Source organism: Sturnus vulgaris, chromosome 3 (assembly GCF_052056855.1).
Source record: "Sturnus vulgaris isolate bStuVul1 chromosome 3, bStuVul1.hap1, whole genome shotgun sequence".
NCBI lineage: Eukaryota > Metazoa > Chordata > Aves > Passeriformes > Sturnidae > Sturnus > Sturnus vulgaris.
The window spans coordinates 97,070,160-97,085,130 of NC_142245.1; the positions used below are offsets into that span (position 1 = coordinate 97,070,160).

The 14,971-nt window shown below is 40.3% G+C and overlaps 1 protein-coding gene across 15 annotated transcripts in view; it reads right to left on the minus strand.

Moving 5' to 3' along the window:
* Positions 1-13,450, minus strand: part of MYT1L (myelin transcription factor 1 like) — a 310,510-nt gene extending 297,060 nt beyond the window's left edge. For 14 of the 15 annotated variants that reach the window (XR_015802716.1, XM_014869547.2, XM_088162369.1 and 11 more), the window contains exon 1: positions 12,828-13,412. The gene's annotated coding sequence lies outside the window, so the exon portion shown is untranslated. The other variant, XM_088162362.1, reaches the window with a different exon arrangement.
* Positions 13,451-14,971: the final 1,521 nt, after the last annotated feature.

Sequence of the window (14,971 nt, forward strand, 5' to 3'; positions counted from 1 at the left end):
CTGACTCTTACCAGTTTTCTTCCAAAAATAACCCCAAAACAAAACCAACCGAGGATCATTGCACCTTCTACAGCTATTCCAGCCCAAAGTCAGTGATTAATACCAGCTCAGGTATATTTGCACACCGTGCACCCATACTGACCATTTTGATGGAGACCTACTTTTACTGGCTTATTGGCAAATAAGGAGATGACAGAAATGAAACTCACCAAATGGAATGAGCAAGAAACCACACCCCTCCACCCAGCTCACCAGGCAAAGACTAGTAAAGGCTCACCAAAAACCTTTACTCTTGTTTGCTATTTTTCAGATTACTTCTCAGGTGGTACCATCAAACTGAAATCCCTTCAAGCAGTAGTGCTTGCCATAGATTTGAAAAATAACACCATACTATTTACCACCATCAAGGAGACACTGCTCTTATTTTCCCTCCTCATTTTCTTTTCTGTGTTGACTCAAAGATATAGGTTTAAAAAAAAGTCGCTAAAATTAGTGAGTAGTCTGGCTTAGAAATGTTACTGTTAACACTTGCTGATCTGCTCTCAAGCCACAGTGTCAATTTGCGAAGTATCTTTTGTATTAAAAGAGATGTAATGACTAATACTAACACCTTCCAGAAAACTATGCCAAGGCACATGGAAAAAAAGGTGACTGGAGACAGCCAACACTGCTTTACTGAAGGCAAATCATGCCTGACAAAATTGGTGGCCTTCTATGATGGGGTTACAGTGTAGGTGGATGAAGGAAGAGCGACTGATGTAATCTACCTGGACTTGTGCAAAGCCTGTGACAGTGTCCTGCACAACATCTATATCTCTAAACTGGAAAGACATGGACTTGATGGATGGACCACTCTGTGATAAGGAATTGGCTGAATGGTCACACTTTAAAAAGTTGCAATCAACAGCTCAATATCCAAATGGAGACCAATGACAAGTAATGTTCCTCAGGAGTTGCTACTGGTATGCACAAACATCTTTGTTGGTGACACAGATGCTGGGATCGATTGCACCCTCAGCAAGTTTGCCAACACCACCAAGCCATGTGGCACGGGGAACATACACTGGAGGGAAGGAATTCCACCCAGAGGGACCTGGACAGGCTTGAGGTGGGCCCATGAAGACGAACTGCAAGGTCCTGCACCTGGGTTGGGACAATCCCAAGCACAAATACAGCTTGGGAAGAGAAGGAACTGAAAGCAGCTCTGAGGTGAAAAGCTTGGGGTTGCTGGTGGATAGAAAGCTGGACATGAGCCAGCATTGTACCCTTCCAGCCTAAAAGCCAACCACATCCTCAGCTGCATCAAAAGCAGTGTGATCAACAGATTAAGAGACATGATTCTGCCCCTCTACATCACTCTTGGAAGACCCCCCCCCCCCTGCAGCACTGCATTCAGCTCTGGGGTCCCCAACATAAGAAGGAGTGATTGGCACGATGGCCATGAAGGCCATGAAGGCCAGACGAGGGCCATGAGGACTGGAGGGCTGGAGAACTTCCCCTATGAAGACAGGCTGGGAGAGTTAGGGTTGATTTCCCTTAAAGCCCCTCTAGTACCTGAAGAGAGCCCACAAGAGAGATGGAGAGGGACTTTTTACAAGGGACAGAAAAAGGGGGAACAGCTTCAAACTGAAAGAGAGTAGATTTAGATTAGATATGATGAAGAAATTCTTCACTTTGAGACTGGTGAGGCACTGAGACAGGTTGTGCTGAGAAGGTGTAGATTCCAAATCCCTAGAAGCATTCAAGGCCAGGCTGGATGGGGTTTTGAGCAACCTGGTCTAGTGAAAAGTGTCCCTGTCCATGGCAGAGGAGTTGGAGATAGATGGTCCTTAAGGCCCCTTCCAACCCAAGCCATTCTATGATTCTCTTAAGATCTAAAAAAGCGCAAAAAGGATCAGGATAATGGTGTATTGCAAAGCAGTTTACAGCTAATTTATATGCAAAGCTAATTGCAATTCAGATAAGCATATCACAAGATAGAAGAAGTTGCACAATGTTACACAAGCAATGAGGTGTATCCACATCTATTTTCTGTATCTCTGCCATACAGTGACAAAGTAGGAATCTCTACAACTGTAAATGATCCTCAAGTTCTTTTGTTGAAAACAATTTTTAACCACACAGACTTAAATGTAGATGTCTAATGTTCGAAGAATCCCCTTCCTCCTGTGTCTTCTAACCAGAGACATGAGATTTTCAAGCAGTACCTGCTGAGTGCTTGGAAAAACAGGCCCCTTACACAAAATTTAGGAATGCACAGATCTCAGCATCACTGGACTAAACAAACTTGTATGAGACAGTACCACATAAATCCTACAAATTTCAGCTCCAGAAATTTTTTGTCATATGACAGTACCATATTAATTCTCACAAATTTAAAATGAGATCTTTGAAAAACCAAACAGTAGCAAAGGCATATGAGTCACACTGGATCCTATGATTTAAAGAAAATAATTTTGAACTTAATCGTAGTTTATTTTGCAATATAAATTAAGGAGGTACTAAAAGATTAATTTCTAATAGAAAATCAAACTATTTCATTTGAAAGGAGAAATATTGTGGTTTTTTTCCATTATTGCCGTACTTACAGTTTTTTCACAACAAGAACTCAAAACATTTGCTGATTTTAGTGAATATGCAGTTCATTTTGTCTCAAAACCTCATATGCTTAGGCCCTAATTCTGTAAACATTTAAGTGATAAGTAACAGACTGATAGGCCCTATGAAAATATGAAGACCCAGGCCAGGACGTCATACAGGAATGAGGATTTTATTCTGCTATGTTCTGTCAATAAACAGACATCACCTTTTCTAAAGCATGAGATTCCTTCCAGTGTTACCAGCACTATTAATATATAATGTAGCTGGTTCTCAAAATTTGCAGTAATGCATTCCCACTTATCTACTGTCTTGTATGATGAATATAAAAGTTACAGTGAATTGTGTGTTTATCATTTACATTCAGTTGCTTTTTTAAAAATTCTGTGAGTAAAATCTCTGAGCATAGTTCAAGGCCAACAAAACAGTTTCAAGGAAAATGAAGGAAAAGAGGCTGGTTGTATTTTAAATACTATTTTATAGTCAGGATCTTATCACAAATTATCATTAATGTATAAATTACACATTTTTTAGTAAAGAGAAAGGTTGATTAATACTGATATCGTATGACTTTCAATTTGATACTGTTTTGATCATTAGTGTTTCAGGCTACCTGTAAACAGGGGTAGCAACACGCCTCCAGAGAGGACAGAAAAAAACTTCTTGGCTTATGTCACAGGTGTGATACCTCTTGGGGAATGTTGTTTTTAAGCTTACCACAACCAAGGTACTGGTTGATGAAGGGACAACTTAGAGCAGTGAATGCCAAAATCAAATTTAGTATTCAGAACTTCGGGCAAAACATTAAAAAAATCCAGAATTCAATTTATAAAGCATGGGTCAATAATTCTGTCTTAAATGGAATTGTTTTGAAAGCCATACTGCAAAAGTTAACAGATGAAAAAAACTAGAAATTAACAGAGAATGCTTTCCTCCCTTCAAGAAATTTTCAATTACTTCAGTGGAACAGGATTAGGCCACTGGCTCTGTAAATGTAGTCATGCAAATGTATTGTCTCTTTGCACTAATACAAATGTCTGGCAAATTCTTTTTTGCTGTTACCATGGTTCTAATATTCTGATGTTTCAGCAGAAAAATAACATATAAGTGTATGACTGAAACTGAGACAAGTTTTGGACATTTAAGGGTTACAATTAGCAGTGAGGTCAAAATTTCTTCTTTAAAAACTTTAAACTATGATCTCAAATCTGCAATTCTCATATATGAAAATTCAGAATGTGTATTAACAAGAAAAAAAGTCAAGAAAGCTACTGATTTTGCTTTCTCATTTTCTAGCTCTTAATTTTTGTTTCCTATTCATCCACTGGCTAGTAAAAATGAGGAACAAGTGGAATCTCCCAACTTACTTGCATCCTTACATCAAAATACTACAGGTGAGTAAGAAAAAGCCCCATTTCTCCTACAGCAAATACTTTTAAACTCCAGTTCACAGTAGAAATACTTCCCAGTAAGCAGCTGGGCCACTCAACAGCTCTTGGGAATACAGGTTGTCTAGAACTCAAATTATCTGAATCATAAAGCTACAGATTATCTCAAATTGGAAGGAACTCATAAGGATGGAGTCCAAATCCCTATTCCTCACAGGACTACACAAGAGTAAATCATAAGCCTAAGAGTGTTGTCCAGATGTTCCTTGAACTCCATACAGGGAGTCATGTAACTCCATACAAATAAAATACACCATTAGACAGGAGAATTTTGGCATTCAGGATAATTTATGCAATTTGCAATCTGGAAGGAAATGCTTAGCATTGTGGGACACCAGAACTCTGCTTAAGGAATTTTAAGAAGTTTAAACTCAGCTTTCCCCACTTCCTATTTTATTTGTGGATTGTTTTTTTATTTGAGAGCCCCTGTTCTTCCTTCATTTCCCCATACTAATGTTTCCATGTTTTCTTATCAAGTCTATAGCATCAGTACAAACATATAGAACAAATCAGTGGAGTTCTTATGTCTTTTCACATTTTACCTCTTTTCCCTGCATGTTCAGAGTTTCAATTTTATCAGATTTTAAAGAAATATATAAAATAGAAGAAAAGTAGAAGATGGAGGCAGAAAATAAAACTTGTTATGAATTAGGAGCACTTCACAACTGATTTAAACACACCAAGACTCACGATATTTAGCCCTCGGTACAACCATGGTGCAAATCCAGCATCATCAATAGCAGAAGCAAAGCTTTTAGATACAGGACACTGCAATTCCAGTACTAAACTGTGAGCCAAGTTTATATCAACCTTTCAGTGGAAATGCCACAAAATCAAAAGCATTTATACACTAAGAAATTAGTGGCGTGGTGGCTCTGAGAACCTGCAAACCCTGACTGTGTAGCAGTGGCTAGCAACTTGGTGCTGACAAATTTTATATATTACAAAAGGTGTAGATTTATATATATATATATATATATATGTATATTACTATAAAGGTGTAATTGTAACTCTTGTAAAGTATACAAAAGCAAGCAAATTAGTTAGCAAGGTATCCCATTCACACTTCTCTTAACTTCTGAGTAAATAAACACAAGTGAGACTTTTGAGTAGTTACAAGTGACTCACTAACTTATATTAAATTATGAAATCTATGCAGAGCTCATAATTTTAGGAATCCTTGTGCAATACTGCAATGCAAGGACAGTTTTCTAGACTACAATATTAATAAAGACAGCTACTTCATTAACTAATTCTCAAAAAGCTGCTCTATCTTTTCTTTCCTAGTTCCTGAAGTGATTCACCTGGCATCTGGAAACAAAGATACATGTATTGCTCAATGGCTTCTGATGTATATTTCATAAACTAAAAACACCTCTAAAACCAAAAATGAAGATGCTTTCACTAAGAGTAGAAATACTTATGATTCTGAATACATAAGACCAATTATAGGATTCAATCTGAATACAATTCCCAGAAGCCTCAGAAGCATACTCAGATATGTGTTATTGGCAGTACTGCTTTGAATCTGATTGTTCTACTCTTCGAGTAAGCTGCACTTATGACTGCTAAAAAAAACCTGAATTTCAAGTTAACCACGTTTTACTGAATTTGGCAAGAAGCATGGGCATAGGAAAAGGATGTTCCATATCAGTTTTTTTCAAACAGAACACATCCATCACAGTTTTTGCAAAATATAAATTTATTAACTGTATCAAACAACATATAAAATGACAAATAAAAAGTGCAGCGTGCATGAGTCATTAACATATGTGCAATCTTGTCATATGCCCTTATTTTCCACAGGAGTTGGCTGGAATTAACACCATGGCAATCTGTGCTGGCTCTTGGGCAGGTAGGAGGTAAAGGAAGAAGGTATATGGGATGAGACCTGCTCTGCAGAGCTGTCTACAGAACACATTTCACTGCTGCAGTGAAATGACTGGGTGTTTTATCCCATACTGCTCTGCAGTGCCTGCATTTGCTAAATCAGGATACTCAGTCTTCAAGGTAAACTATTCAAGTGTGCCTTTTCTCCAGCATGTTGTGTCACAAAGGCCAAACAGACCTATGGAAAATATCTACCCTTTTCTTTCTTTTCTTTCTTCTAACCATCATCTGCTTCTTCTCAGGCAAAGTCACTGATAAGCAACAACAAAACAAAAAAGGCATTGTTAGATTGGACAGGTCATAGATAAAAATCTCCATCCTTTTCCCATGTTTTTTTTTTTTCTCATAAGATATGAAATGGATCAGCCTCGTAGTGGGCAGTTCAGAAAGTCTGTCTGTGATGTCTAACTTTAAATTTAGCACCTTTTGAAGACCTTACATACAGAGTGTGGACTACCACAGATTCCAATTGCAGAAACATGACAGTGAACAGACAGCGATCTGTTCAGAAAGGGCAGAGACCCCTGAGAAGGTTCTTCAGAGCAGCTGGAGTTCATCCAGACACATTACCAGCCTTTCCACTATGAGCACTTCTCCAGAGCTGATAAAGGTGAGGCAGTAGCACACTGTAAAAGAAGTAAAAGAGGCCTTCCTCACTCTCAACATTTAAAGATACTTGCTGAAAAATGCTGACAGTGTCCTGAAGATAAAAGGGGATGTTCATGCAAAGATCAACCTGAATGTCTATGAATGTAAATGGATAGCTGCTATTGTTTAATTCAGTGAGCAGCTTCTCTGAACCAACATCAAAATGGCTCTGTTTCCCTGAATAAAGAAAAGATATTTTGGATTTGGTTCACTCTCAGAAAGCAAGGGACCACATGTATGAAGGTTCTACTACATATATACATTTTATTCACAGAAAACATGGTTTTAGCAAACAATTACAATACTTTTAACAGTCTCATTTACCATCTGTTTTAATGGCATACTAAGGTGTCAATTTCACTGCCATTGTTTTTGCCCCTGCATGCAAAGCACTGATATTTAGTCACAAAAATTCTACATGCCCACATATATTTATCTACATTTAGCACACATTTATGAATACTGGGTGTGGTGTATTTTATCTTTTGGGGTTTTTTTACTTAAAATTGGTAGTGCATACAGGAGTGATAAAATAAACTGGCTATTTGAAAGACATTTTCTTTGCTTCCTGTCCCCTTGTAATCAGACACTACTCTAAGAGAGCAATGAACGAACTGAAAAGAAAGAACAAGTTCTTAGAGCTGGGAAACAAACAAACAAAACAAATTAGCAGAAGTAGCATATAAAAATAAACTTACTTGAGCTTTTTTCTTTTCCAGGTGGTCTTTCGGCTCATGAAGTACTCCTGACTTCCATCCACATACATCTCCTGACTCCTCTGTGTAATCCTTCTTAACAAGCTTCTTCTCCATATCCACTTCTCAGGTTCTTTTACTTCTCTTTTTTGAGGTCGTATGTCCAATGGTCATGGAATTCTAATTTTTCTTAGCATCCAAAATGTATGTTGGCTAACAGAACCTCAGTTTTTCCACCAGCAGTTTCCTTTCAATTGAATGTTTGATTCTTTTTCCCTGATGTTACTGTTACTGATTCCTCTCATCACAACCTTTCCATCTTACACATGCAATGTCCAAAAACCACCTTAGTTCTTGTGAGAATGCTGCAGCCCAGCCTGTGCCCACTATCCCTGAGGACTGAAGTATGCTATTTTCCTGGAATATGGAGGTCCAGTAACTCCACACACAGTAAAGCCCTTAAGCTCAAGTGGATCCAATCATGAAGAGTATTTTAAAAGGTTGAGAAAAACACTTATTCATCACTGGACGTGATGAGATCTGGAGTTTGATGAAAACTGGAGTTTGAGATTGGGTGCAGGTTGATCACAGCCAAAGGATCAGCAGATTGTGAAACTCTTGAAGAACAGTAATTCTGTTTCTCTCAGTAAATACGTAACATATCAATTGTGCAGGCATCTTACCACTGCTGGAACAGACATCATTTCCTATGTGTGAGAGTATTTTAACTCGACCTGTGTAAACTCTGGGTGTTTCCTAGCAAGACCCGGAATGGACTTTGTGCTTGCACATGCTGAAAAAACACAAGCATTACTTTTTAGTGTCAACTCTCAGCCCAAGGAATCTGTTTTTCTGGATTTTTAATTGAAACTATGCAGCATAACCAAGACACTGCAGAAATATAATTCTAAATTCATAACAATTTGTGTTAGACATACCAAGAGTATTATTAAGATGCAAAGAAAGTAAAAAGCCCTGCAGTCAACCTTATCATTTTCTATGACATAATAGTATTATTTCTTCCTAAATATGCACATAGCCCCCCCAAAAAATCCCGAGTATTTATGCATAGGACATGACAGCCACGATGCATGCAAAGTTGCTATAAACATAGTTTCGTATTTAAACATGGCTTTTTTCTCTTTGGACAACAGAGGAATTGCTAATATCTCTGAAAATGTTACTAAAACAAATCACTAGTGCTGAAAACCAATACACTGGATTCAATAATCCTGGCGTAGATTTGAAATAAAAGGATGAGCCACTGATTTACAGTACCACAAGAAGCCTGGGAAACCCTTTTCAATAGTATCCCCTATGTGAGAGAATGCCCTGCTGCAGCACTGAAGGAATGCCAGAACATCTACTCCCTACAGTTTATCCTCAAAACAAACCTTGGAGACCTTTGGAGATCTTCTCTTTCTGCATTTTGACTATGTTATTTGAATTGAGGAACTGTTCAGAAAGTGACAAAGATGGACTAGGTTAAATGCTGTAACATGGTACTTATTCACACTACATTAGGTAGAGGAACACTAAAATTAGGCATAAAATTTTATTCCCCTGGTAATATCCTCCAGTATTGGCTAGAGACAGGAGGGAAAAACAGGATTTCCTTTGGAAAAACAAAGCAAGCTGTTGCTATGAAATATACATATTGCAGTTTACATCTGCAATACTATCACTATTTCTATTGGGGAGGACAGGAGGTGAGGGAGACTACATCACCAGAAAGCCTGGAAAAAATTAGCCATTCAGTGAGAAGTCTAAAGTCTTTTTTGAATGGTAACTATACTCTCCATTACATTCTGCCTATAAACAATCTTATTAATAAAAAAATCTTAAGAGTGAGGAGATATTTTAATTTGATTTTACTGGAGCCACATGAGAAATATGTTTGGCCTGTCATTTTATAAAATGATAATACAAGCCTGTTCCAAAGCTCACTACTCTTTTTTTCTTTGGGGTCAGAAGCAGGATCATGCAAAGTAGGAACAAAACAGCAGCCTTTCTAAAACTCCTCACAAAAATGTTTTTTCTTAAATTGCTGCTTTGCCCTAATTCTCTTCACTACAGCACCAAGCAAGGGACAGCACTTGCCAGATTCAGACTGAACCAGCTGAAGCCATACCAAGTGAACATATATTTGTTGTATATCATGCCCTTTTCAATCAACTTCCTGATAAAAAAATGCCATGAAGACACTAAGGTATAAGAAATACAAACCTTTAATACTTCACTAAATAACAGACCCCAGTGCTGGTTTGGTTGGGAATATGTCACCTTACAGATGTTTATGCATTTGCCTGGTGCAGAACTATAATCAATTTGGTTATGATAGACTTTCAAGAAATGCAAAATTTATCCTGAAGGAAACTGGTTTCTGAAACCAACTGCCCAGATGCATTAGGCGGGTGGGAGTTTCAGCAAACCAAAGGGTCTACTGGCAGACACAACATTGATTTCCTATTGTTTACAACCTACCAGACAGTTCTATACTGACCTGATTTGATGGTTCTCTCTGGGGCACCCTGCAGCCCTGGTTATTTCCACAACCAAGCTGGCCAGCTTCCTTACTTGGTGACTCTGTTCCACATCTGCAGCTTCAGTGCAAACATGCTGAACTAGTATATACAAACTGAAAATCTGATCCGAGATCAGATTTTAAATCCGATCTAATAATAATGTTTACTGTTTTCATGACTAGAAGTATGATCCCTTTTAAGGGATCAAAAATCCTATTGCGATTTTTGTCAGTCTCCACATTCAACTCCCCCTCCTCATACAAGACGTTTCCCCTTCACTTCAGTTTCATTACATTTTGCTGCTTTTTTCTCTATGGCTAATATAGGCAGAGTGATTCTAATCAAAGCAAAATACTGTGAAGGATTCTAAAGAGATAATCTTTGTCAACAAGCTACAAAAGCTTTGATTTGTTCTCCTTGTGACTTTTTAATCTAGGATATGTGGAGAAGATGATGCTATTTGGTCTGCACTCAATTTTACTCCATAGAAATCTGGCTGCACTCCTGTTTAAAACACCATCGATAATCTTATTAGCATTTCTCATCACTCCTATTACAAGAAAGAAAAGGTCAGTAAGTAATCCACAGCCATAAAGTTTTCTGGTACTATACTATAACAAGAACTTCACATTTTTACTGAAAGTTGATCAACATGATGCAAACATTTATCAAGCTCAGACAAAGTGATATTAAACTCAGTATTTCTATGAGGATATTCAGTGCTGTATACCTATTTAATATCGAAGTACTTTTCCACCATTGACTCTCTCAACAAAACAATGACTATTCTCAAAGTTGATCAAGAAATAATTGTAACACAGACAACTTTGTTTTATAAATGTGCTTGTGCAATGCACTTAGAAAGAAATACCCGTGATCATTTCCCATGGAAATGCTAATGGATGGGAATTATATTTTTGTTCTTTTAGAGTCTGTATAAAAGCCTGACCAGCACAGAACAGTTTTCAAAACAGTCCTTTTCTGCCATTCATATAGCAAAGTTTCTATGCCTTGCTAATAGTCTGCCATATATGTGTAGCATGTATGTGTATATAATTAAAATATTCCTTTGCATATCTTACTCATCTCCTCAGCTCAAAAATTAAACAAAATAAAAGAGAACAGGTAAAACAGAAACCCTCAAAAACAGTGCTTAACAAATCTGGAGAAATCATTTATCTCTGATTATACTTAAGTAGCTCCTCTTCTTTCTTAATTGTCTTTGTCTCCAAACACAGTTGCTCAATTTTATAATATGTAACATCCAAGACTGTAGACTAAAACAACAAAGTCATACTATGAACCAAGAACTACTACAATAAAACTGATGCCCTTTTTTGAAACTGTGGGCATATAACTGGGTATTTGAATCTAAAACAAAGAAACCGCTGCAAATGTTTAGCATTTAACTATTGCCCTTGTTGGTGAAAATGGGGGGAGAGAAGGGGGGAAAGGGGGAGGAAGAGCATTCACTCTCCAAAAAGTTTAAGCTGTAAAATACATACATATATAGAATTGAAACTATCATTAAGACCAGATTAAAATATACCTAATTCTACATTTACTCATTGTAATAATTTACTCTTCTCTTTGTTTCACTTTATAAATCAATGTAGTTTTTAGAAAAATATAGTTACTTGGAAAGATGCTGGGTTTTTACATAGTCTTGCATCACTCTGTGTTTCTAATGTTCAAAGTGTTATGTTGCCATCTTAATTGTTTTTAAATGTGTCATATTGCAAACAAATATAAATATATAGTCATCAGATGACACTACAGCAACCAAGCTTAACCTTACCATTCCAAACTTGATCAACCTTAATAAACCATATGGGGTACCTGCTAACTGCCCAGCAAGGGTTAACAGTTTGTTCCAATATTTAGGGGGCTTTTTTGTTTGCAGAGTGACATGACAAAGACTTTTATTTGTTTGGCAATTTTTGAAAATAAACTATCACACCGAATTGAAACGGCAATTAAAAAAAAAAAAAAAAAGGAGAGAAAGGTAAAAACTAAACATCATTTGGAACTGTAGCTGTTGTTCTCCCCAACAATATAATCAAAGGTAATAAAATCTCCACACCACTCAAATTAAAGCAAATAATCTATTAAACTGTTCTACAATAGTCACAAGAAATATGTAAAGACAATTACCAGATAATAATTTCTACTTAACCCCAACCATAAATGCAGTTTCAAAATTAGGTCAGTTAAAATGAAAATCACCATTTTTAAGGAGATTAGGAATCATTAGGATTGAACAAAAATATTCCTAAATGACTATACGAAAAGAAAAGCAAATGTAACTAAATGTTCAAGTACCCCATATTTTATACACAGCATCCGAATTATATAAGAAATGCCTATCAATGGATGCTCTGTTCGAGAAGTGGGATTCCAGTCTGACTCAGTATTATTATCTGACAAAAAAATACCTAATTCACACATAGCTTGTTTATTTTTTTCTTTTGTTTTCTTCTCTCAAAAAACAAGCCTTTATAAGGACACATATGTAGCGGAGATATATAGCTGAGAGAATCACCAGCAATTTGTCAATCTGCAACTTGGGCTTTAGCATTACTGGCGAGTTTGTGTTAAATAAGCATTTTTTTCCTTTCAACCAAGAAAATGCATACCACACCAATCAAAACTAATCACAGCAGGGCTTTCATTGAAACAGTACTTGCTAATTTTACAGGTCTGCCCACATTGTTCTAGAAAATAGGAAGCAGAAATCTGACATCTCCAGCAGTCGTTATTAAAACAACAATCACTGAGAGCTCGATCCTGTTCTCACTGGAAGCAATGTCAAACTCCCCGTTGACTTCAGGGAGAGCAGGATCGGGCCCCGAGCTGCTCAGCCTCCTCCAGCTCCATGCACAGGAGTATGTGTTGTGGAGCTGGGGTGGGAGAAGTGGAAGCTATTCCTTTGTTAACTGCCCAAAGAGTAGAACTTTCCATCACTTTGTCAACAACAGCAAAGTACCCTGCAAACAACAACGGTGATAAAAGGACATATTTACCTTGAGGGAACAGGAAAGGGAAAGCCGAAGAATTGCAAAACAAAGTAGTCCAAAGGAATTATCTATGCATGCAGTCCAAACGTGCACCTTCAAGTAGGCCACAGTCTGTCAAGCAGTCGTCTCGGCACCAGCCACCCTGCCTTCCATCTTACGAGATTCACCCAGAAAACTGACAAACCTGCTCCACGACAACAAAACTCTCCTAATGCTTTTGAACGCCCACCATTTGTTCTCCATTCATCCAATCAACTTTCCACTGCACATCTTCTCCTGCGACTGAGGCTCAGAGGCAGGATCCCTTCTCATCTGTATGCTAATTATTTTGCCACATGGACAAAAGTAATAATGCTTTCAGACAGGAAACCAACGGGCCTGAAGTCGAAGGCAGAAATTAATAAGTTTCCACCACTGAAGGCTGAGAAGGTGGGCATGCGTGCAGCTCTGTGGCTGATGGATCAGCTGTAACCTCCATTTAAGAGCAGCAGAGAGGCGACGGGTTGGAGGAAGCCTAGGCAGCGTAGCATGCATCAAGCCCTAGTTCCCCTAGAGACCACATTACTGCAGCAGAACAGCATCCGTAGCAGATTGCTGACTTACCCCGCCTGAGCCCGCATCCTTTAAGCAGCGCGGCGCGCATCCATCCCGCCGGCCCCGCGGCGCGGTGCAGTGCCCGGCGCGGCCGCGCAGGCCCGGCCCCCGCGGCGCGGCGGGAGGCGGGCAGGGCTGGGGCCGCGCTCCCGGCCGGGCTCCCCGGCGGCGGGGGGCGCCGCGCCGGCGCTCTGTTCCACCCAATGGAGGGGAACGCCGCAGCCGCCCGGGAGGGGAGACCGCTAAAAATACTTCCCTGCCGCTGTGCTGGCGTAAAATGGTGTCTCCGATAGAGAACTCCCCTCCAGTCCTTCCCCCCCCACCTCCAGAAAAAAAAAAAAAAAATAAAAGAAAAAAAGAAAGAAAGAAGTCCAAACAATTAGGCTTCTAAACGTATATTTTTTAAAAATAATGATCGAAACCGTCGTTTTTCTGCTGGGGTACCTCACCAGGGTTTCTAGAGTTAATTCTGCTGAAGCTTTGCTTTTATTACCTGTTCACATCATCTTCTCCCCTTTGAAACAAAAGAAATTAACTATTTACAGAAGAAAATATTATAGCAGCCTTACACCATTAGCAACTTGCGCGGCTCAACTTTATGTGATCAAGACCCCAAACAGAAACCAGGGCTCGTACGCATAAAGGGCCAGCTTTGCATGTACAAACCCTTAACAGCGTTTCCCCAGCAATTTGACGTGGATTCTGTGGCTCTCGCTGCCTGCGCTTGGCCAGGGACCGCTTCACTAAACGTGTCACAAAGACAATGACTGGGAAGAGGCACCTCACCGCCTTCCACAGCTGTGCAGAGGCTTTTCTCCGGCGCTCGCCCGCCCGACGGCAGCGTCCCTAAAGGGCTCGCCCCCGGGCTGCCGGATGTCCCTGCGACGGGAGCGGCTTGACAGCGGGGAGTCGCTTCGTTTAAACCCGTCCCCGAAATGTCATTTCGGTAGCAGCGTGACAGGCTGTGATCTTTACGCGGAGGCGGCGCCCCCCCCCCCGCCTTGGCACGACTCCGCACGCCCCCGCGGACTCAGCCCTGTCGTGTCCCTGCCCCTGCCCCGGGCACCGCCGCGCCTCCTGCCGGGTCCCGCCCGCCCTGCGCGTCCATCCCCGCAGGCAGGCTGTTCCGCACGGGAAGGACCCTGGCTAGCGCACGCATACAGCCTACACGCCCTCCCTACACACGCGCGCCTGCCGGGCTCGTTGCCCTCCTCGTTGCCATTGTGCTGCTGCAGCCCCCTCCTCCCCGCACCCCTCCCTCTCTTCTTCCCTCCCTCCCCGCCGCGGCTCGCCCTGCTCCGCGGTGCTCGGTGCGGGCAGCCCCGCGGCTGGCAGGGCACTGCGGGCAGCCCCTGCTGGCCGCCACAGAAGCGGGGGAGACTGACCCAAAAGTCACGAGGAACACCCTCCTCAAGCCCTGGGAGGTAATCCCTCCCGAGCCTGCTCTGCCTGACGTGTGAACAGCAGACATGTCGGTTACTGTAGAGGTTGCCATTCCCTCCCACCCAGCCTTGCCGGGCACCATACTGCGGTCTGAAGGGATGGAGTCTCCGCGT